The sequence below is a fragment of the Dipteris shenzhenensis genome, chromosome 10 (assembly GCF_047967505.1).
Source record: "Dipteris shenzhenensis isolate YYH24624 ecotype China chromosome 10, Dip_SZ_1.0, whole genome shotgun sequence".
NCBI classification, from domain to species: domain Eukaryota; kingdom Viridiplantae; phylum Streptophyta; class Polypodiopsida; order Gleicheniales; family Dipteridaceae; genus Dipteris; species Dipteris shenzhenensis.
In genome coordinates, this window is record NC_141605.1 from 28,815,427 (window position 1) to 28,837,030 (window position 21,604).

A 21,604-nucleotide genomic window follows, 5' to 3' on the forward strand; every position below is an offset into this window, starting at 1 on the left:
AATGCTAAAGGAGGACAAGAGTTTTTCAGAGAATTGTTGCACTCAAAGATCCAGGCTTTAGGTCCTGTCTAGGAAGTCTCTCCGCAGTTGGTGAACAGATTTCAAGGTAGCCTCGATAAAGGAAGTCCATGCTATGCAACCAGCATTGTTGGTATTTTCTGATTTTGAATTTGTATTTCTCCTCAGTCCAAGGTTCTTGCTGGTTTGCGCTCAGCTTTGTCCCCTCCCGACAACATAGCAATATTATTATCAGTAAAGCAGTAGGTAGCAAAACTCTTTTCAATAGCAAACGTTGGATGCCCCTTGCAACAATGTGGTAATTCCAATCCAGAGGCTAATTCACCTGTTCTTTTTAGAATTAAGCACGGCCCACAATATTGGGTGCTAATTTCTCGCATTCCCCTTATAGTCAAGGACTTCACATGTGAAGGACTCTTTTTTTTTTTGGTGAAGTAAAAAGACAAATGTATTTATAAGCAAAGTAAAAGGATACAAATTATAAGCAAAGGATAAGCATACAAAAAAGGTTACAACCTCTTGCATGGTAGGCTTAATCTGTTTATGTTGAGATAACTCTATAAGGCTCATGCTTCCTTCCAAAACACGTGAGGACTCTACTTGGCTCTGTTAGCACTTCATCTTGAAGTGAGTGCATTAAGCTTCTTATTGAATACCAATGCATTTCTGTGTTTCTATTATCAGCTGCCAGCAAGCATATAAAGGGTCATTTCCCCCCAAGTGGGGCGGATGCAAACCAAAGAACTCTTCAGCCACTTACTCACCTTTGGTAGCAGTGCATTCCCAAGACACATGCATGTGTGGTTCTTTTCTCACCTTGCACAAAGGGCTCATTGACGTTATTTTGAGATTCCAACTTGCCAGTCTAGATCTAACCGGCAACTTACATACTAACACCCTCCATGGCAGCAGATTGAACTTTAAAGAGGAGGTTCTCTTCCAAAACCTTATCAATCTGCGTCTCCATAATGCACTGCTATCCCACGGCGCATAAAACTTCCATCTTTCTCTTACCATTCGTGCTACCCAACATAGGTCGGCTGTTCTAAAGTCTTCAGAGGTGCAACGATATACAGGCTTCCATGAAATATGCTGGAATCCCTCAAATCCACAGACATGTTAAAACCCTGCTTGACGGCCATTTGGATTGATTCCTCCCCATACTATATGCATCAACCTTCTTTCACTGATCCCCAATGAAAACCGACTAGCAATCTCAATGATGGAGAGCCAGTAATTGCTTCCAAGGTCTCAAAAAGCAAGCTCAAGCAATGGAAACCACATATTCCATGCACTTTTCCTATAATAATATATATTCTCTTATCGTACTCTCAAGAGTTTGATTGACTCTCTCTACTTGAGTGTGTGTAGTCCGAGGGTGACTCACATGTCATGGGGATCTTGAAGGAATGCCGATGAGCCTCCTACTCCAAGCTACTCATTGTGGGAGCTATGCATGAACGGTCCAAACGTGTCACTCAAATGGCTCTCAAAGTTGTTGCAAGTGTGGATTCTCAAGAGAAGAAGGGGGAGAAGAAAGGTGAGAAGGGAGAGGAAGAGGGAGAGGGGATGGGAAGCAAGAGGCAAGAGAAGGGGAAGGGGGATGAGAGGCATTCACGAAAGGCAAGAGCAAGAAGAACGCAAACACTATTCTTGAAGAGAAGAGAGAGCTTCTATTCATCAAAGTTGCAATTAATAATTGAACACCAAAGTCAACCATTTGGCCTTTATACATGCCACCTTTTGAAGAGAGGGTTAATCCTATTCTCTTTATACCACTCTCTTGCCTCATTATTTACGTAATCATCTTAGGCCCACTTGGCTCCAAGGCACAATCCTAGCTCTACGGACTTGCCATCATCCCATCAAATGACATTACCAATGGGTAGTGCCATATTGTTCGCCAAATTGGTTAACATGCCTCCCTTCCTACTGTTCTCGATCCAATCCCATGCATCGTACAAGGGTCATGGTGGGTTAACAGTGTTGTTGCGTTATTGAGCTGTGGCATTAGGAGTCACTACATTAGTCTTATCGCAATGGTTGGCATTATATTACAATAGGTTTGGAATCGCTATGTTGCTCGTAAAGCAGTGACTTAGATGTCATTGTGTTAGGAGTCACTGCGTTATTCTTCAAAAGCTGTGAGTTGATTTTTATGGCTTGTTTAGTGTTTTGACTCGCATGTTAACCTTCCTAAATTTCACCTTTGGACTTGTGTGTGCATGGGGAAGCTCTTCTGACACTACGACTGAGTTCCATGTTGAGAGTGGGGGGGATGACCTAGGGACCATAAAACTTGAACAGTGCATAATCCCAAACCCTAGTCATCTAAGTTGACTCATGAGGTGCTGATCCACTTATCGTGGGCTTGCAGCATTTTAGTTGATTTATGGCCAGCCGGGGGGGTGCTATTTTCACCTAAGAGCAGGCGGGACTTTGTTGTAGTGACATCCTGTTTTCACCTATCCCTTAGACCTTCCACTTTCACCTAGACCCTTTATTTTAATAAATGAAATTTGAATTGTGGGTGCTCAGGGTATCTTGCCTCTTTCCAAGCTACGTATGTGTTTAGCACGCCTTTGAGTAGGGTGGATAGCGGTGCCTTGGAGTTGTGAATGAATGGTGTTGTCAGTTGGCTTGCGTGGTCCTGGCATGAGCATCCACTGGGAACTCACTCATTAGAATGTGAATCATTTCATTGATAAAGTGGGTCCCTTGGTCGCTCATGATTCTCTAGTGGGAGACTGAAGTATGATATGATGTTCTCATAATGGAACTTGGCCATCTCTCATGCATCAACCTTCTTGGTTTCCTTGGCTTTTGCCCACTTGGTGAGGTAGTTGATCGCCATGATAATGGATCAAGCTTGTGAACCTTTGGCTCTGTCCTGTGGAAACTTGTTGGCCATAAAATAACCAACCTCCCGAGCCCATTCTGGTTCCAGGTCTATAAGGAATAGTGAGGTATCTGGGAGATCATCATCAACCCAATTGTAGGCTCTCCGTTTGGACTCTGAGGCATGTGGTCTAGGATAAGCATCCATTGCTTGATGCGTCCGGACATGCAGGGCTTGTTTACCAAGTAAGAATTTCTTAGTGGTCCATGAAGAACACAAACTTGTTTTCCAACAAGTAATGGAAGAATTTCTTAATGCTGTAGACCATCACGAGGCCCTCTCTTTCCGTAGTCATATAATTCATTTTTGCATCATCTAGTTAGTGACTTAATGAAGTATATAGGATGGTCTAGGTTATACTTTCTTGGCTGTGCCAACACACACCCTATTGTGAACTTGGAAGAATCGATATGCAATGGAATATTAGATTCTAGTTTGGTGTGCTCGCAAGATAGGGATGGAAGCTAGGGCTAGTTTAAAGAGTCTCATAGGAGGTTTGGTAGACCTCCACCTAGTTGAATACAATCAACAACTTGTATAAGGGGTGAGCAATCTTGGCATAGCTATATATGAACATTTTATAATAGCCTATATGCCTCGTAAATCGTTGTACACCCTTCGCATTTGTAGTGGGTGGTAGCTCCAAGATGAGCTTGATCTTGTTGTAATCCATAGAAATCTTGTTCTTGGATACAACATGGCCTAATATTACCTCGTGTTTAACCCAAAATTGGCACTTAAGAGGATTGAGGGAAATCCTATGAGGCTATGCCTCTCAAAGAGTAGTTTGAGGTATTTGAGGTGGTCATACCATACAAAATGTACACATAGTTCATCCAAGAACACCTCTAGGAAATCTCTCAAATACTTCTTGAAGGCTGTAATCATCAACATTTGGAATGTGCTAGGAGCATTAGTGAGCCCAAAGAACATCACTTTAGAAGCATAGACTCCCCATTCCATGGCAAATGCTTTTTTATGTTGATCCACTAGTGCTATGGATACCTAGTTGTACCCAGAGAATCTGACAAGAAATTTGTAGGCTTCTTTTCCTATGATTGTCTATATCATATGCTCCATGAAGGGTACGACTGGTGATCCTTTCGCATAGCAGCATTGACCTTTTTTAGACTGACACATACTCTAATTTTGCCATTTGTTTTTAGCACAATAACTCTGGGGGATACCCAATATATATGCTCAAATTTGTAGATGAATCTCGCATCAGTGGGTTTCTGTACTCTTCTCTCACAATCATTACGTATTTGGGATTCATAAGATAGGGCCTTTGCCTACTGTTTGGTTTGATGTCATCCATAATTGGGATGGTATGTTGAATGACCATGGGAGGTACACCCTTCATAAAAAAGCAATACTCACATTCTCATAGGAGGGCAATCAAGGCCTCTTCCTTCCCGATTGTGAGGTCATTATCTATATAGACTACTTTGGGGTCTTCATTCTTTGATGCAAGGTCTATTGCCTTAACCTTAGCCGAGTTGTCCTAACCATATTGGTTTCCCTCCCTCAGCAATTCTCTTGGATTTCTCGAGAAGTATCTTGTGGTCTTGGACCATGTAGGATTTAAAGTTCTTGGGGACTTAGCGTAGATTCGCCTCTTCTTCTTCATCCTCCAAGACTTTTGGGTCGAGTTGCTTCTCCTTATGAGAAGTCTTCTTATTTTTGGCTGGGAGCTTATTCTCAGGGCGGGTTTTAGCTTTTGAGGAGGCCTTAGCCTTTGCTGGATGGCTTTCTTTTGTCTTTAAGGACCCTAACCCTATCCAACCTAGCTCCCCAATTAGAGGAGAACTCGTGGTGCATTGTGATAGCACTGACATACCTCAGCCACTAGAGGTCGGGTCTTGAGCTTCCTTACGCCCTTTCCTTCTTCAAGTGCCATTAAGATATTAATCATATTTAGTGGGACGATAGTCCCTGGCACCTTAGAGTCATATGCCGCCATCTGGGTTCTTGTCTTCTTGACTAAGTCTATGTTCGCAAGGATGTGCATCCAATTATGGGAGAACTCGGGTTCTGGCATTGGCGGCGGAGGCTGCAGAGCATACCAATACTGGATGGAGGCAGAGGAGTGAGCATAGTCACCAAATAGTGATGGGCCTAACTTATTGGTGTCACCACTTTCAAAGTACTGGCCTAGCTTATTGACCGGTATCTTGAGAAGATTCAGCTCCTCCGCAGGGGCTTCTACTACCTTGGTATGGGCACCTCCTCAAGGGTGACCATCTATCCATTCATCCAATTGGAGAGATATCCAAAGGATGGGGTTCTGCTCACTTTGTAGCAACAAGGGACAAAAGTAGAGTCTAGAGCAATGAAGATGAGATCGTTGTCTGTGTAGAGTAGTGGCAAAGTTTTGCTTCTAATATCTTGAGCCTGAAAGATGGTATGATGAATCTTAAAGGATGAGGATAGCCAAAATCCTCTCCAGAGAGATCCAATCATACTTGCAAAATCAAGATCTAGAGAGAGAAATACTAAAACTAGAGAGAGAAAGACTTAAAGCCTACACTTTTTGAGGTCCCCTCCACAAAGAGGTTCCCCCACTTTGTGTAGAGACCCAAAAGATCCCCCTACTTTGTGGGGAGACTCAAGGTTACCCCACTTTATGTAGAGACCCAAAAGCTTCCCCCACTTTATGGAGGGACTCATGAGGTTTCCCCACTTTGTATAGACACCAAAAAGGTCCCCAAAAAAGTGGAGGGACTCTTGTTCAAAAGGTCCCCTACAAAAGAGGTCCCACCCTAGAGGTACCCACGGATTGTGTAGAGACCAACATGTATAAATATCTCTCAATGGAATGAAACTCCCACTCTTTGGGGTTCACTCTTTCACACCTACGCGAGTACGAGTTGATTTCCACACTTCAGCCTTACACCTCTCACCGGATTACGACCTGAGGACCTATGCTACACTTGTGAACACTATGCTACAGCGAGCAATGACATGACTGTAGGTGACCAACACCCTCGGTACAAGGACATAGGAGAGAGAGTGACAACATTTTGGCCCGCTACCATGGAGGTTAGTGCCTAAAGCAAAAGCGAAGCATGTGTTTGCATGTGTGTAAAAGAACCCCCTTCAAAAAAACATTCAAGACACATCCCTCAAGGCAAAGAAGTGAAAAAATGCTTCCAATTGGTGCAAAAGAATGAGGGTTACATCCTAAACCATGTTGACTTACATAAGCACATTAATACATTAATCACAAAAAAATAATTCCTTAAATGCTCCAAATCCTATAAAAGCAACACCACCCCCCTTTCACTTCTTTTCCCTCTCAGCTCAGAGCCTCTAAACACAGACCATTTCTGTAACCACCTATCCTGTGGGCCCTCAACCATGTTGAAGTCCCCTAGTATCACACAATCACTGCCCAAGTTCATCATTGCATTCCAAGTGGTCCTTCTATCCATTGTTCTACTTGGGGCATAGACTGAGACCACAGTAATAGATATTCCTTTTAGCTTGCATTCTAGAGAAATCCATTTGCGATTTACATCTTGTTAAATATTGGAAACACAGTCTTTGTAGTGAGATAGTACTCCTATTACAGTCCCCCCTCTACCCTATTCATGAGCAGTAAAAAACTAGACTCTTCTGCTGTCAATACTTTTGAGCTTGTTTAGCAATACATCATTGATTACCTTGACTTCTTGCAAAGCAAGAAAAATTGGGGAGAGAGAATTCCCTCTCAACCACTAGTTGGCTAATTTGTGACTCCTCCATGGGCCAGTCAATCCACATACATCTAATGTGAGGAATGAGAAAGGGCTATATCCATTGCTCAATTTCTTGCTCTATCAGTGCTTCGTAGTAGGCATTGTCCAGTAACCAGAGGAAAAGTGAGTCTGTCCTGCCCTAAGTCCCTAAGTGTACCTTAGTGTTTTTCACCTGCTTTGCCACCTTGTCTGAAGCATTACTGATTCCTTTTTCTATACTCTTTTCTTGTGTTTGAGGTTTTTGTTTGTCTTTTATAGTCCACTTGGATTTGGGTGGTTGATTAGCGTCTTTGCTGAGGTTGTTCTTGAGGTGTCTTGGGCTTGTTCCTTTTCAAGGGATAGCTTTTTATTGTATGGGTAGACAACCCACACAGAAAACACGAGTTAGGTAAGTTCTTGTAAACCAATGGATGTTCGATAAAGATACTCCCATTCCTATTGACAATTACCAAGGTGTCAGGAAGCTCCTCAACAACGTCCATCTTGACACACACTTGAGGATGTCCTCTACGATTGATATATTTTTCTTTTTCTATATCAATAAACTATCCTAGACTTCTACAAAGATTTGGAGCAAAATTCTAAGTATAGAGGCTCGTGTCTAATGGTCCAGAGAGCATTGTGTAAAGCTTTCCAAGCCATGTCTTCCATTTCAAATAAAAAGGAAAAAAACTCTTTTCTTAGGAACCTTACACTGGTGACAATTGGACCTTTTCTAATCCAATTATTTCTCAGTCAACCTTTAAGAAAAGTAGTAGGAGGTCTGGGTCTAGGATGATATCCTATCAATGCATGGGAAGAAAGCCACTCTATAGACTGCTCTAGTCTATTCTCATCCAAAAAAGTGGCAACTTTACATTTAGAATATGACTTCTCCTCATCCTTGGACTGAGGATCTTCTTGCTGATGTGATTGTGCACCTACTGATTCATTGCTTTGAGAATCTGGTTCTTGTTGGCTTGGGCCCTCCGTCGACTCCATCCTCGGCACTTCTTGCATTGGAGATTATTTCGACCTCTGCGTTGATGCCCACTTTGTGCCCAAATGCTATGATTGCATTGGCACTCTTAGAGGTCTGTTGCACATTCTCTTTTTTCTGGCTTTGAATATCCTCCCTTCTTGTGGAGATTGGCTTGGTGATGCCTATCTTCTGTCCATTGACAGAGCTTTCTCCATTCTTTCCTGCTGCACCATGGGGATCTCCACTTGTGACTCTCTGCTTGCGATAAAGTGCTACACCTCTTTTTTGGGCCTCCTTTTCTATAGTAATCTACCATCAAAATGTATTTGTTGCTTATGTATTGGGATGTTGGTTTAAATGGTGCTCCAGAATCAAGTCCCTACTTTTAAAAGGGTTCGAGGGGTAGAACCGGATTTACAAGCATTCTATCTAGATCGACCAGATGACCATCTCTTTGTTTGGCAATATCAACATTGTCATGAGATTGTTGTACAAATTTATGAGCATCTTTAAGAGCGGGGTTGGCCACCATAAACCTACCTAAAAAATATTGTTTGCTATGATGTCTCCTAAAAAATAACCTCTATCTACCCCTTCATGTGCTTCATGCAATATAGCATTTTTCTCATGATCCAAAACAGAATGATAGAGCATTGTTCTATCCCGCATTGGTATAGAACCCCTGCAATAACCATAAATGGTTTTAATTTTATTGAAAGCATCCTCCTTTGATCTAGAAACATTTTTCAAGGAAAGCTCCTTCCAAAAAAAATAGATCATCTGATTGTACTAGTTTGATCCGTAGATGGGTTCTACCTCAAACATCACTACATTTGGCATTTCATCTGGTATGTCCTCTACTGATACCTCACCTAATTCCATCATCCTTAAGTAATGTACAACAAAATATTCCTAATGTATGGATACTCATGTACTCAAAATCCTACAATAGTAGTATCCATTCTTGCTAGCCTTCCTATCGATTGTGGTTTACTTACCAAATACACTAGGGCTTGATGAACTACGTGGAAGACTATTTTGTTGCCCAACAAGTAGTGTTGAAACTTACCCAGTGAGTAGATCAATCTAATAAATTCCCTTTCTATTATCAAATGACTTTGGCCCACGTATGTTGGGGTACTTCTTGCACTGTACACACACTCATACAAGTTTTTTGCCACTTTTGCATTAAAACTATTTTTATTGTTATGGTATGCATCAAAAAATATGTGAAAATCCAAATTCTAGTTTAGCATGCCCCACGATTGCACATAAGATTTGGAATAGATCTGTTGTCGTTATTGTTGTAGCATTGAATTTTTGGTAATCCACAACCTTACCATTCTTCTTTAGAATGATGAAAATTTCGGATAGCCATGCCACTTTGCGAGTTGGGTAGATGAAATCCACTCTCAACAATTTAAATATCTCTTGTTTCTCCTACTTGGTGAATTTGGGATTCATTCAGTACCACTGCTACACAATTGTTAATCATCTTTCTTTAAATAAATCTGATGAACACATAACTACAGATTGACTCCTTGCATATCAATATAATCCCAAGCAAAAATGTCACATTATTCCTTCAGTAATGCAACAAAATCATCCCAAAATTGGTCTTCGACATGAACACACACCTTGATGGTTTTTAGCTTCCCTTCCATATCCAAATTTAATGCTTGAAGCTCATCTTTCATAAATTGAGAGGTCCACCACATCTAGTATTCATTGTCTTCTTTTGCTTTGGTCATAGTGTCCTCACCCCCTTTTTTGGTGGTGAGATACTTCCTCCAAATTCGGTTTCGTTTTTGGATCCCATATCGGTCCCCCTATTCTCAACTATTCCTAAACCAAACTAGATATGGATACAGCATACATGCCCACTATATTCTACTATTTCGACGTATATTACTAAAAAACTAGACTTATGGCAACTTCAAAAATTAGAATGATAAAGGGATTTGCATATACGAATTATTCTTCCTCATCCTTATCCAAATCAGTTCCCATGTTGACTCCTTAAACAATGATTACGTGCACCAACTTCTTCAGGACTACCTTCAAGATCATATGCAATTTTAGCTTCTTACATCAGAGGAAAGATCCACACAATCTTAAGCATAGGACTATGAGATTCAATGCTATCATCATTTTCAAATAGGGATTTTTGTTCATTACTCTAATATCACACGTCAGTCAATTATTGGAAACATATCTACATGCTCACAAGAATAAAACTGTATAGTTGTGTGGGAGAGAGAGAGGGAGGGGGGGAGAGAGAGAGAGAGAGAGAGAGATAGGGAGAGAGAGAGAGAGAGAGAGAGATAGGGAGAGAGAGAGAGAGAGAGAGAGAGAGGAGAATCTTACAAAAGCAACAAATTTTGTTTTATGTGCAGAAGGTAACATGGACAAGATGAAGAGTCATAAAAAACGCATACTATATGAATATAGATTCAAGGATGGAATGCAAAAAATATTCTCGAAGTGTCTTTACATGAGCTTGTTATCAACAAAAACAACATGAGATTTGGTGTATCACTTTCTTCCATTTCTAGAAGCACCAAATTAATGCAAAAAACCAAATCTTGGATATAGATTACCTAGTTTCATGTTATCCCCAATGGTTGAACCCTTTGTTGATCAACCATTTTCACTTGGAAGGGCGTTGGGTCTAATACAAACAAGCCTATTTATTTATACATGAATTGTGGTAGGATGTTGACCTCAGATCTGTCATCCAACAAAACACCCATCAGATTTTGAGAATGGCATTGTACCTTCAAATTTGGCACTCTTTAATCAACATCTTCAAGTTTGGCATGGTATGCAATTGGTTCTTCCAAACACAACATTACTTCCTCCATAGCGGCTTTGGGGATGCACTACTAAGAAACCCTATGTATCATATGCATTCAAGTGGTATTAAAAAAACCCTCAACTAAAATTTCCCCCCAAAAAAACCACCCCCCTTTATATATGAACTAACACATTTTTTTGATTTCTTTGAATTGACTTTTGGTATGAGTACCTTAGCAAACTACATCTTTTCCTAGTGAGCTATTGTTATAGGTTGTTACTCCTCATTGCTATTATGTTTTCCTTTTATCTTTTGAATTTCTTTCAGAACTATTTCGCACTTCTTATTGGTCCTTCCAAGTGAGATGTTTGTCTTTTGTAAGTGTCTTTGTATTCTAGGCATGCAAACATGACCTTTAAATCTTGTGACTACAAGGATGCTAACCTGCTGTAGATTTTTGTGCTCCTCCTCTATCTTTATGCATGTTGACAATCACATTTCCATAAAAATTAATCAAATTTATGGCAAGTTGCTTACTAGATGTGCTTGTAGCTTCTCCATGAGTACAAAATTCATCTATGGAGGTTGCTACTCTTGATTTGGCCATGTCTTTCTTTGAGTGTTGTTTATTATTGGTCCGCCCAACTTGACTCTTATAGGTTCGTCTTAGTAGTTAACACTATGCTTCCGATCCTTAGGAGTTGTCGGACTACTAAGGAGACACATCTACTAGGCCTTTATGGCTAGATGGCATCTGTTAAGGTTTTTATGGACATGCCACATAATCAGGTTAGGATCGCCACCTTAGGCATTTTAGCAATTAATCATAGTTTAAACGCCTCCTAGTTCAAATGTTCAACATCATCACATGTTGTGGATGACCATTGGTTGGAAGTAGGTTTGAATGGGCATTTGGCCCTCTTGTAAAAAGGTTGATGTAGTTGATACCAGAAATTTTGAAATATACAAAGTACTCTTCTAAGGATTTTTAACATTGTGTTGTTATACTCCGCAGTGGTACAAGCTTGGCATTCTTCAACAAACCTTTGGCATTACTTTTGGAACTCTTTGTAGTTTTAGTTTGCTACACTGTGCATCTATTTCAAGTTTCAACGTCATGTGCTTAAGTTATGGCCACGCCCCGAAACTTCCTTTTTCGCCCAGAATTGTTTGCTACATTTCATAGTGTGGCTATATATTTCGTAAGCATTGTATTGATACATCAATTAATGAAGTAAACCTCCCATTGATACCTTGGTGGCGACACTGAATTGTCTAAGAACTTGTATGGTATATGTATGCATGTGAAGCCCAATATCTCATTGTGAACAACATTGTTCTATCAATTTGATTGAGTGTCTTGATTTTGAAGAAGCCAGTAGAAGTGCTTTGCCTGAAGACACTCATTCTGAGGAATCACTTGCCTCTTTCTTGCATTTTATCCAACTAGCTATTGGAAATATCCCAGTCTTACTGCCGTATCGTCCACCATATCAATTTCACTAGTGAGTTGCTAAGTACCCTAAGTTATTGGACTGCTCTACTGATGACGTTCATGCCCTTGTTATGTTGTTTGAGAGTGCTTGGCAAGCCAATGTCTTGGTAGTTGCCGGGGTGTGATTTTTTGGTGAGCTTTTTGTCACAAGATTTTTTTCAATTTTCATGAATTTTGTGAGCTTTTTATTCACTTGAGAGGGAGAGGGGAGAGAGAGAGAGAGAGAGAGAGAGAGAGAGAGAGAGAGAGAGAGAGAGAGAGAGAGAGAGAGAAGGGGGGAACATGGAGTGGGGTGGGTTGAAAGTTTGGGTTGTGGTTAGGAGGAGAGAGGGGGGGAGGGGAGATAAAGGAAAGAAGGAGGGACGGGTGCAAGGGTAAGGTGAAGAAGAAGGAAAGAGGGAGGGACATGTGCATGGGTAAGGTAGCATGGAGAAGGGAGGGGAGGGGAGGGGGGTTGGAACATATATTCATTATCATAGTGGAGAACGGAGAGGGGTAACTTACAAGGTATGCAAAGAGGAGTGCAAGTAGGAGAGAGAGGATGAGAAATATGTCATCTTCTGAATGTGAAGGGAAAGGGAGAGAATGTGGGAAATTTGTTCATTTTCAAATTGTATAATTTGAAAGTTTTGATCTCATACTTGGATTCCTCGTCAAATTCCGATCGTTTTGACACCATAGTCCGATAAAAATTGAAAAATGGTGTCTTTGTCATGAATTCAGTTTTGGTCGTTTTGGGCCTATTTTGAGTCTGCGCTAGCGCAGACTCAAAATAGGCCCAAAACAGGCCAAAATGACAAAAACACTATTTTTTCAAATTTTATCAGAATATGGTCATGTTGGTACCCAAAATGACCAGAATTCGACTAGGAATCCAAATATGAGGTTAAAACTTTCAAATTATACACTATGAAAATGAATATATCTCCCATAGTTCCTCCCTTCTACTTTGAATATGAACATACCTTCCACAAATTTCCCCCCCTACTCCCACTCATATCCCCCCCCTCCTTGTGCATAATATCCACTCTTCCACCCCCTATGAAAATGAACATATCCTCTATCCTCCCATCTTTCTTATAACAAAATGTATGGATTTCTAAAAAAAGCTCACAAAAACATAGGAAATGGTTAAAAAGCTCCAAAAGATTTTTCCCAACTGTGCCGTACCAAGCCCTTGTGGCTTGCTTGAGACCGTATAGTGCCTTTTTTAGCTTGCACACTAAGTGCTCAGATCCTTTTTTTACAAATCCTTGTGGCTACTGCATATAAACCTCTTTGAGGAACACAGCTTTGACATCCATGTGATGCAAGTGTAACCCCATACTATAAGCAATAGAAAGAATAGGGCAGATTGTCTTCATCCTTGTGGCTGGTGCAAACGTCTCCCCATAGTCAATGCCCTCTTTCTGAGCATATCCTTTTGCCATCAAGCTTGCCTTATACTTGTCTACAATCTTGTCAGTTTTTTGCTTGACTTTCTAGACCCATTTGCAGCCAATTAAATTATTTCCTTTGGGGTGGCTCCACCAACTCCCAAATATCATTCTTTAGAATGCATTATACTGCTCTTCCATGGCATCAACCCATTCCTTCGATTTTACTTCCTCTCGGAAGTTCAAAGGCTCTTTGACCTGAGCCTCGCAACACTTGTAGGCTATTTGCACCCTTCTAGGCTTCATATCCTTGACAAATGTCCTTTTTGTCATCCACTAGCTTCTTTGCCCACCACCTTGGCATCTGCTTGATGAGGCTTTTTAGTCATGTTGACCATGAGATGCATTCTCCTCCTGAGAATTTGCAAAATTTCTAGGAGATACTCACCCATTCTGTGGACTACTCCAACTCAATCTAGGTATCATACCATCATCAAGTATTTCCATGGAGTTTTTGTAAATCTACATCTCTTACGTTGTCAACCACTTGATTCTTTACTCTTCCATCTGATTCTACATAACCATGATTGCTTTACCTTCTCATCAAACACCACATCATGAGAAGAAAATATTTTGTGCACTATAGAGTTATACAGCTTATAAGCTTTTTGTTCCTCTGCATACCCACCCAAAACGCATTTCTCACTTTTAGCATTAAACTTACCTCTCCTGTCCTTTGACATATGAGCATAGGCAGTCGATCCCAATACTCTGAGACCATGGACATTTGGCTTATGTCCACTCCATACTTCCTTTGGTGTCATGTCTTGTATAGCATTTGTAGGGACAGGTTTAACAAATAAACCACTCTGCAAACTACTTCTGCCCAAAACTTGTCAAGCATGTCCTTTATTTGCATCATGCTCCTTGCACACTCAACAATGATGCAGTTCTTCCTTTCTATTACTCCATTTTAAAAACTGTTTTAGGAAAGGAAAATACTTTGTGTATTGCCCATTGCTTGCAAAATTCAATAAGTGCATATTCATGCTCTTGGACTATTTTTTAAGATTTGCAAAGGATCCTAGGGTATTCCCATGATACAAAGATTTGACTTTACAATTGGATATCAATTAGAATTTTCTCTTATTTTTAGAGTTCATCCACTTCTCTTATTTGTAGCATAAGAATTTTTTTAGAAATATGTTTAGATTTGTAGATAAATCAAGAAAAATTGGAAGAACTAGCATACCTTTTATGTGGGAATCTAGGAGTAAGGGAGCATCCAGTGCTCCAATCAACTAGCGGTTTGAGTTGATACACACAAACAAGAAATAAAGAAAAGCAAAGAAATCCAAAAAAAAATGAAAGAGAGAAAACATGAGTCGTCAATATGCAAGAAGTAGATATCAACAAAGAAGCAACATGCGATAAACATGAAAGCAAGAAAGAAGAAAAATTCAACATCAATGACAAGTTCAACAAAAGAGTAGACAAAAAAGATTTACATCAACATGAAAAGTACTTTTGCATTGACAAGAAGTAGAAAAGAAATCTACAACAATAAAGACTTCAATGTTGACAAATTAAGAAAATCAAAGAGTCTACATCAACAAACAAGAGTTCAACCCTCGTAAAGTTTTTCTTAAGGGGAACAATGTTAGGACTCAAGACAAAGCGCACAAGTCTTTTGAGTTGAGTGAAATTGTACTTAAGTGCAAATATAGTTGCATGCATAACATATCGAATGACCATTCATGAGCCAAAGTGAAAAAATGAGCAAGGCTGTAAAAGAAAGAGGCATACAATGGAGATAAATAAGCTTGGAAGATACACCACGCGAATATGAGTGAGCACAAAAGATAGAAAAAGGTGTGGTGGATAATTAAAAGTTTATAAAAAAGAGAACATGGTGAAAAGTGAGAAACAGAGCACATCTCCTTCAAAGGCCCATGCTCTTCTCGAAAAGCAAATCATCCTTGATGTTGAAGTAGCATGGAGCCAAGATGATGAACAAGAGGAGAGTTTATTCATGAGAGATATCCAATATATAGGCACTGGTTACATTCCATGTATGACATCATATGTGAGCTCAGTAGAGCATCTAGATCCACAATTATCTCCATGAATCTCTCAATCACACCTACTGGAACCTTCTACTCTAGCACACCTACACTCACACACTCCTAGCATAGGACTCCTAGCCCATAGGCACACACCCATTATGGGAGAAATGGGGTCTCAAAAGGGCCTCCAATTAGTGTTTCCTAATTTCAAGGGATTAGAGAGGGATTTGAGGTGTACCAATGAGAGTTCTCCTTTGTGTGGGGCAATGATATGTTGAGGTGGAGGGATGGTAGGCATGCAGAGATCCCCTATTGGCTATTCCTCTTACATTGGGGACCACCCAAACCATCCTCCCCCCCTTAACCCATGCTTGACCACCCTCCCATGTGCACCCACCCCAGATCACATCCCCAAATCTCATTTATGTCTTTTTGGGCCCTTGTGGGCGAATTTCTCTTCTCCTTAGGTGTGTTGCAGGTTTGCCCCCTCTTTCTCTGCTCCTCTACTCTGGTCCAATTGCCCTCTCCCTCCATTGTGGGACCTTTTGGACGAATTTCTTTTGCCCCCTTTCTCTGCTCCTTTGCTCTGGTCCAACTACCCTCTCCCTCCATTTTCGGACCTTTTGGACAAATTTCTTTTGTCCTCTAGCCTACTGTAGGTCTGCCCCCTTTCTCTTCTGCTCCTCTACTCTGGTCCAACTTTCCTCTCCCTCCATTGTGGCACCTTTTGGATGAATTTCTTTTGTCCTCTAGCCTACTATAGTCCTGACCCCTCTCTCTCTTCTCCTTTGCTCTGGTCCAACTGCTCTCTCCCTCCATTTTTTAAAATTTGGGTTGCAGCACCTCCTACAGCTGGTCTTCTCTCTCCTGCTCTTCTCACTGTTTCTGTGCCTCCTCTTGCTCTATCCCCTCATGCTCTACCTCTGCCTTCTCTTTCCTCTCTTGATCTGCCCTCTCTTGCTCTATGGCCTCTTGCTTAGCCGCTATATCCTATAGGTTCTCTTTCCCTTCTATAGGCACTTCTCCTTCTAGTACAGGTGCTCTTTTCCCTCCTACAGGCACTTTTTCTTCTGCTACAGCAACTCTTTGCTCTCCTACAGGAGCTTTTTCCCTCCAAAGTAAGACCCCCTCAACTTGTGACTGATTTTTAAAGGTCTTCTACATTGAATTTGAACATTTGGGAAAAAATTCGTCAAATATCATAGAGCTACTCATGCTCTCGATTTTGAACTAAAAAAATTTACAATCGGAGTTATAATGCAAAAGTTATAGTTATTTTACTATTCTCTTCATATTCCATGCAATTAAGTTCTATTACTTGCATATATATATATTTTAAAATAATTTAGGAAAATATTATGAATATTCCAAGTCAAAATAATACTATTGACCAAGTTTGGTAATTTTGGTGACCATTTTTGGCAAATGTAGGAGGAATTTGACCATGGCGCAGAAGGCAAAGTTGGTCAGGACATCATGGTGTGTCAAAAAATGCACAAACCCGCCGTAGCACAAATTTGGCCATTTGGACACCCTTCAGATGGCCAAATTCGCGCCGTGGCAGGTTTGTGCATTTTTGGACACCCCATGATGTCCTGACCAACTTTGCCTTCACGCGGTGGTTAAATTCCTCCTTTATTTGCCAAAAATGGACATCAAAATGGCTGAAGTTATCAAACTCCTTCATCTACCTCTTCAAAATCTACATTTCTTCATAGGAAATCATGAAGTGCATCAATCCTTTACAAGGTGATATAGTAGCAAACCTAAAATTTAAAATAAAAGCTACATGGACATAGCCAACCTCCGTAACTAAGAAAACATAGAAAATTTCGTAAATATATATTTTCTCATGTAATGAATCAAATTATTTCAAGGTGATTTAGTGATATGAAATCAAATATTTCATTGACATAGCCAACCTAAAAGGTGGCTCCAAAGGCAAGATAAACAAAGAAAGTGAAAATTTACAAGGTGATGTAGTGGAAGTAAAAATTACATTGACATAGCTAACCTACAAGGTTCCTCCAAAGCGCAAGAAATTATATAGAGAATATATTGCCTAAGGGTCTTACTAGAGTTGTGCTACAAGGCACATAAGTTGTCATATTGACCAACTGTCATTTGCTAAGTTACTTTGTAAATATTTTCTTTTCCATGTTATCTATGTTGAAGTTAATGCATCTATAAAGACACATGGATTTCAATTAGGTAGATGAAGGAATTTGATAATTTGGGTCATTTTCCAATGTCCATTTTTGGCAAATGTTGAAGGAATTTGACCGCGCCACTGAAGACAAAATTGGTTGGAATGTCATTGGGTGTCCAAAAATGCAAAAATCCACCACGGCGCGAATTCGGCCATTTGGAGGATGTCCAAATGGCCAAATTTACGCCATGGTAGGTTTTGGCATATTTGGACACCCCATGATGTCCCGACCAACTTTGCCTTCTCCGTCGCAATCAAATTCCTCCTACATTTGCCAAAAATTGACATTGAAATAGCCAAAGTTATTAAATTTCTTCATCTACCCCTTCAAAATCAATATTTCTTTGTAGAAAATCATGAAATGCATCAATCCTTTACAAGGTGATGTAAGAAAATCTCAAATTTTGGTTTTTAAACACTCCATCTAATCAATATGGTGCCATGGTCAAATCCCTTCTACATATGTATTGGAATGGCCAAACTTGACAAACAACATTTTATTGACTTGTAAGTTACATCAAAATGTGATATAACTTTTGTGTGCAAGCTGATATAAAAAAGATGCAATATTAAAAACAACAGATAATTAAAATAGACATAACAAAAGATTTACCATTTGGCCATAGATACATGAATTTTTTTTGCTTTAGATAGAAGAATATTATTAGAAATAGGTGTTTGTATTTCAAATTATATTACAAAGAGGCTTCATTATTTCTCTTCTTCTTCAACTCTAATACACCAATAATAGGGTGTTTGAATCCTTAACTAAGTCCTTAGAAAGACCACTATGCTATTTGGAATCTCACATTCAACTCGTAAGTTCTTATAATCTCATGTACAACACATTGGAATAAATCACATAGGTTGCCTTGGGTCAATACTGTGAATTCTCCATGCTTTCTTGTTCCAAATGGATAGATTCTCCATTCTTGCTTGCTACTACACAAATGAAGAAACATCATTTTAGAAATTTAAATTTAAATAGATGTAATGCATCATGTGAATTCTTATTCTTCAATAAACTTTTGAGCTTCAAGACTTACATTAGCAACATCACAAGCTCCAGGCATCTCGTTTGCATCACCATTCCCTTCAAGTCCTGCATCACCTCCTAAACAACTTGTTCATGCATGACTTTGTGTCTTTCGATATGAAGAGTCCATATCATCCATGCCCACCATTCTCATATCATCCTCCATGAAGGTCCTGAAAGAACAACTAAGGGAACCTTAGTAAAAGCAATGCACCACTGTGGATAATCCAAAGTAAGAAATTACATTGAAACACTACGAAATTAACATTTTATCTCATATTCCCCTCTTTAGAGCACCTACCGAGGTTCAGATGCTTCTTTTCTTGGAAAAAACATTCATGGATTACATATTAATCATGCAACTGTACGGTCACATCGTAACATGGAAGATCTCCACAAATGGTGCCATCAATAGTCGCAGAGTTTACAGAGACTATGATAGGCCATGATAGAAGGTAGGTGATGTTTGAGGAGAGATGAGAAGAACCATGAATGATTACGAGGGAGGAGAAGCAAGCGGAGGACTAGGTGTGAGGATGAAGGCAGACGAGTATGCATGAGTAGGAGGAGTAGAAGGAACAGGAACAGGCATGAGCATGAGGCAAGAGGAGCTTGCATGAGTAGGAGAAAGGAGGAGTAGACATGAGCATGAGGGAAGATGAGAATGGATGAGCATGAGGGAGGAGGAGGAGCAGGAAAAAGTAGCAAGGGAGGGAGGAGGAGGACGCATATAGGAGGAGAAAGGAGGAGGATGCATGTGGGAGGAGGGAGGAGGAGGCGTGTGGACAAAGGGAGGAGGAGGGGGAGAGAAAGGAGGGAGGCAAGGGGAGGGAGGAGGAGGAGGAGGAATGGGACGTGTGGAAGAGGAGGAGGGAGGAGGGAGACGAGAAGGATGGGGGGAGGAGGGAATTCAAATTCAAAAGTTTGACTTTGGAGGATGGGGGAAGGAGGGAGAGAGAGGGAATTCAAATTTGAAATTCAAAATTTTGACTTTGGGAAAAGTGCCACTCCTTGGTATAAAAGATGGCCCCCTCCTAGGTGTAAGAGGTGGAATCAACTGGGTTCTACCCACCTAGGTAGGGAGGGTTAGGACTCCCTTGGACCCCGCAAGTAGACTTGCATTAGGCCTAATCCATTTCTTAACCCATTCCTTATGAGGTCCTTTTGAGACCCCAATTCTCCCCTAATGCATACATTAATTTGTCCTTCATTCCCCTCCACAAATTAATGACCTCATCCCTCAACAGTAGTACATGGAATGCTCCATGACTTGCCCACCATCATGTGGCAACACACATGGCCCCAACCTGTGACTCACTCCTAGGACTCTTGGTTTACAACTGGGAGATAGACAATGACTATGTATGAAAATTCCCATGAGTCCAACAAGTTAAAATCTCAAACAAAAGACTAACAATCATTTAAGGATGGACTATCCATGGCAGAGAACCATTATTGACCACACACAAATTCTAAATTGAAGATGTGGGGAAATACCCCCCTTTGATGGCATATCTTGTTCTTTTCCTCCTCCTCTTCCAAGCTATCATAGTGTGAGATATATTGTCATTGGAGAGGTTCTTGGTGTAGCTCTTTTTGTAACTCCTTTGCCCTTTGATCTTTCTTGCATCCTTCTTCTTCATAGTTTCTGAGAGTACAAGCATATCAATATTGGTGTAACTCTTTTGCTCTTTGTCCTTCTCCACACTCTTTAATGCATCTTGTCCATATTCTACAATACAATATCCTTATAGTCCTTTACGTTCTTGGAGTGTCCAAGCCTTCAAACAATTTTGTTAATCATATGGACTGAAGAGGGTCTTACCACTTGTCATGCAAGGGTAGTGTCTACTCTTGTACAAGAGGTGGTCATGATTGTATGGCAAAGTATAGTCAATCAAATACAAGATCATTTCATACATCATGAAAGATGTTGAAACCATAACTATGGCTTCTTCAAAGTACAATAACTTCACTCCTCAATATAAAGGATCAAAAATGCATTCAACCTTCCAATGCTGACAGTCAAAGATCAGTTTGACTGAGATTCAGTCAACACATATAGTCAAACTTAGTCAAACATGCCGAAAATGGTCAAGCTTCATACAGTGATCTTAGAGGCCAAAAGTGGGATAATGGAGAGCAGATCTGAGAGGGCATTTGCAAGGGAGAGAGAGCTTATATACCAAGCAAAGTCCTCTAAGAAGAATACGCATTGATTTGCTTCAAGTCAGCCAACATTGTTTAAGGAATTCCGAACTGAGAATCGACGATTTCTCCACGGTTTTAGCTCAGTCTGAGCTCAAAATTCATGAGCAACTTACTCATACTATTGCTAAAGCAACACTAGATGCAAATGTCGATATGTGCCCCACAGATGACGAATTTTGCAAAGAGGTTGCAGGTAGAGAAGTCGCAATAACAAGCAACAGAGGCGAAATGTTGGAGAGTGCTCTAGGCTCAAAGGTAGCCTAGATGATAGCTATCTCTGGCTAGGAGGGCTTGGAGAAATGTCACCCCGAGTGTGTGTATGGATCTTGACAAGATCAGCAAGGATTGGAAAGAAGAAGAGGAAGAAGGTGAGTTTGGTAGGGATGATGAAGGAGGTGATGACACATGGCACACATGGGTAGAAGCTCAAGGAGGATCATACAAGCTCTGATACCACATGTTGAAGTAGCATGGAGCCAAGATGATGAAAAAGAGGAGAGTTTATTCATGAGAGATATCCAATATATATGCACTGGTTACATTCCATGTATGACATCATATGTGAGCTCAGTAGAGCATCTAGATCCACAATTATCTCCATGAATCTCTCAATCACACCTATTGGAACCTTCTACTCTAGCACACCTACACTCAACACACTCCTAGCATAGGACTCCTAGCCCATAGGCACACACCCATACATCAATTTGTCCTTCACTTGACGCCTATGAAAAGAGATCCAACGATTTGTACTCCTATGGAGTTATCCCACCATCATGGAGACATTTTGTGTTGT

General features: G+C 40.4%; 1 protein-coding gene across 1 annotated transcript in view; it reads right to left on the reverse strand.

The window, feature by feature from the left end:
- Positions 1 to 18,673: 18,673 nt before the first annotated feature.
- LOC147897658 (hydrolase family protein / HAD-superfamily protein) overlaps positions 18,674 to 21,604 on the reverse strand; it is a 90,614-nt gene continuing 87,683 nt past the window's right edge. Inside the window, exon 13 of the transcript XR_015541680.1 lies at positions 18,674 to 18,770. The gene's annotated coding sequence lies outside the window, so the exon portion shown is untranslated. The remainder of the gene's footprint in view (positions 18,771 to 21,604) is intronic.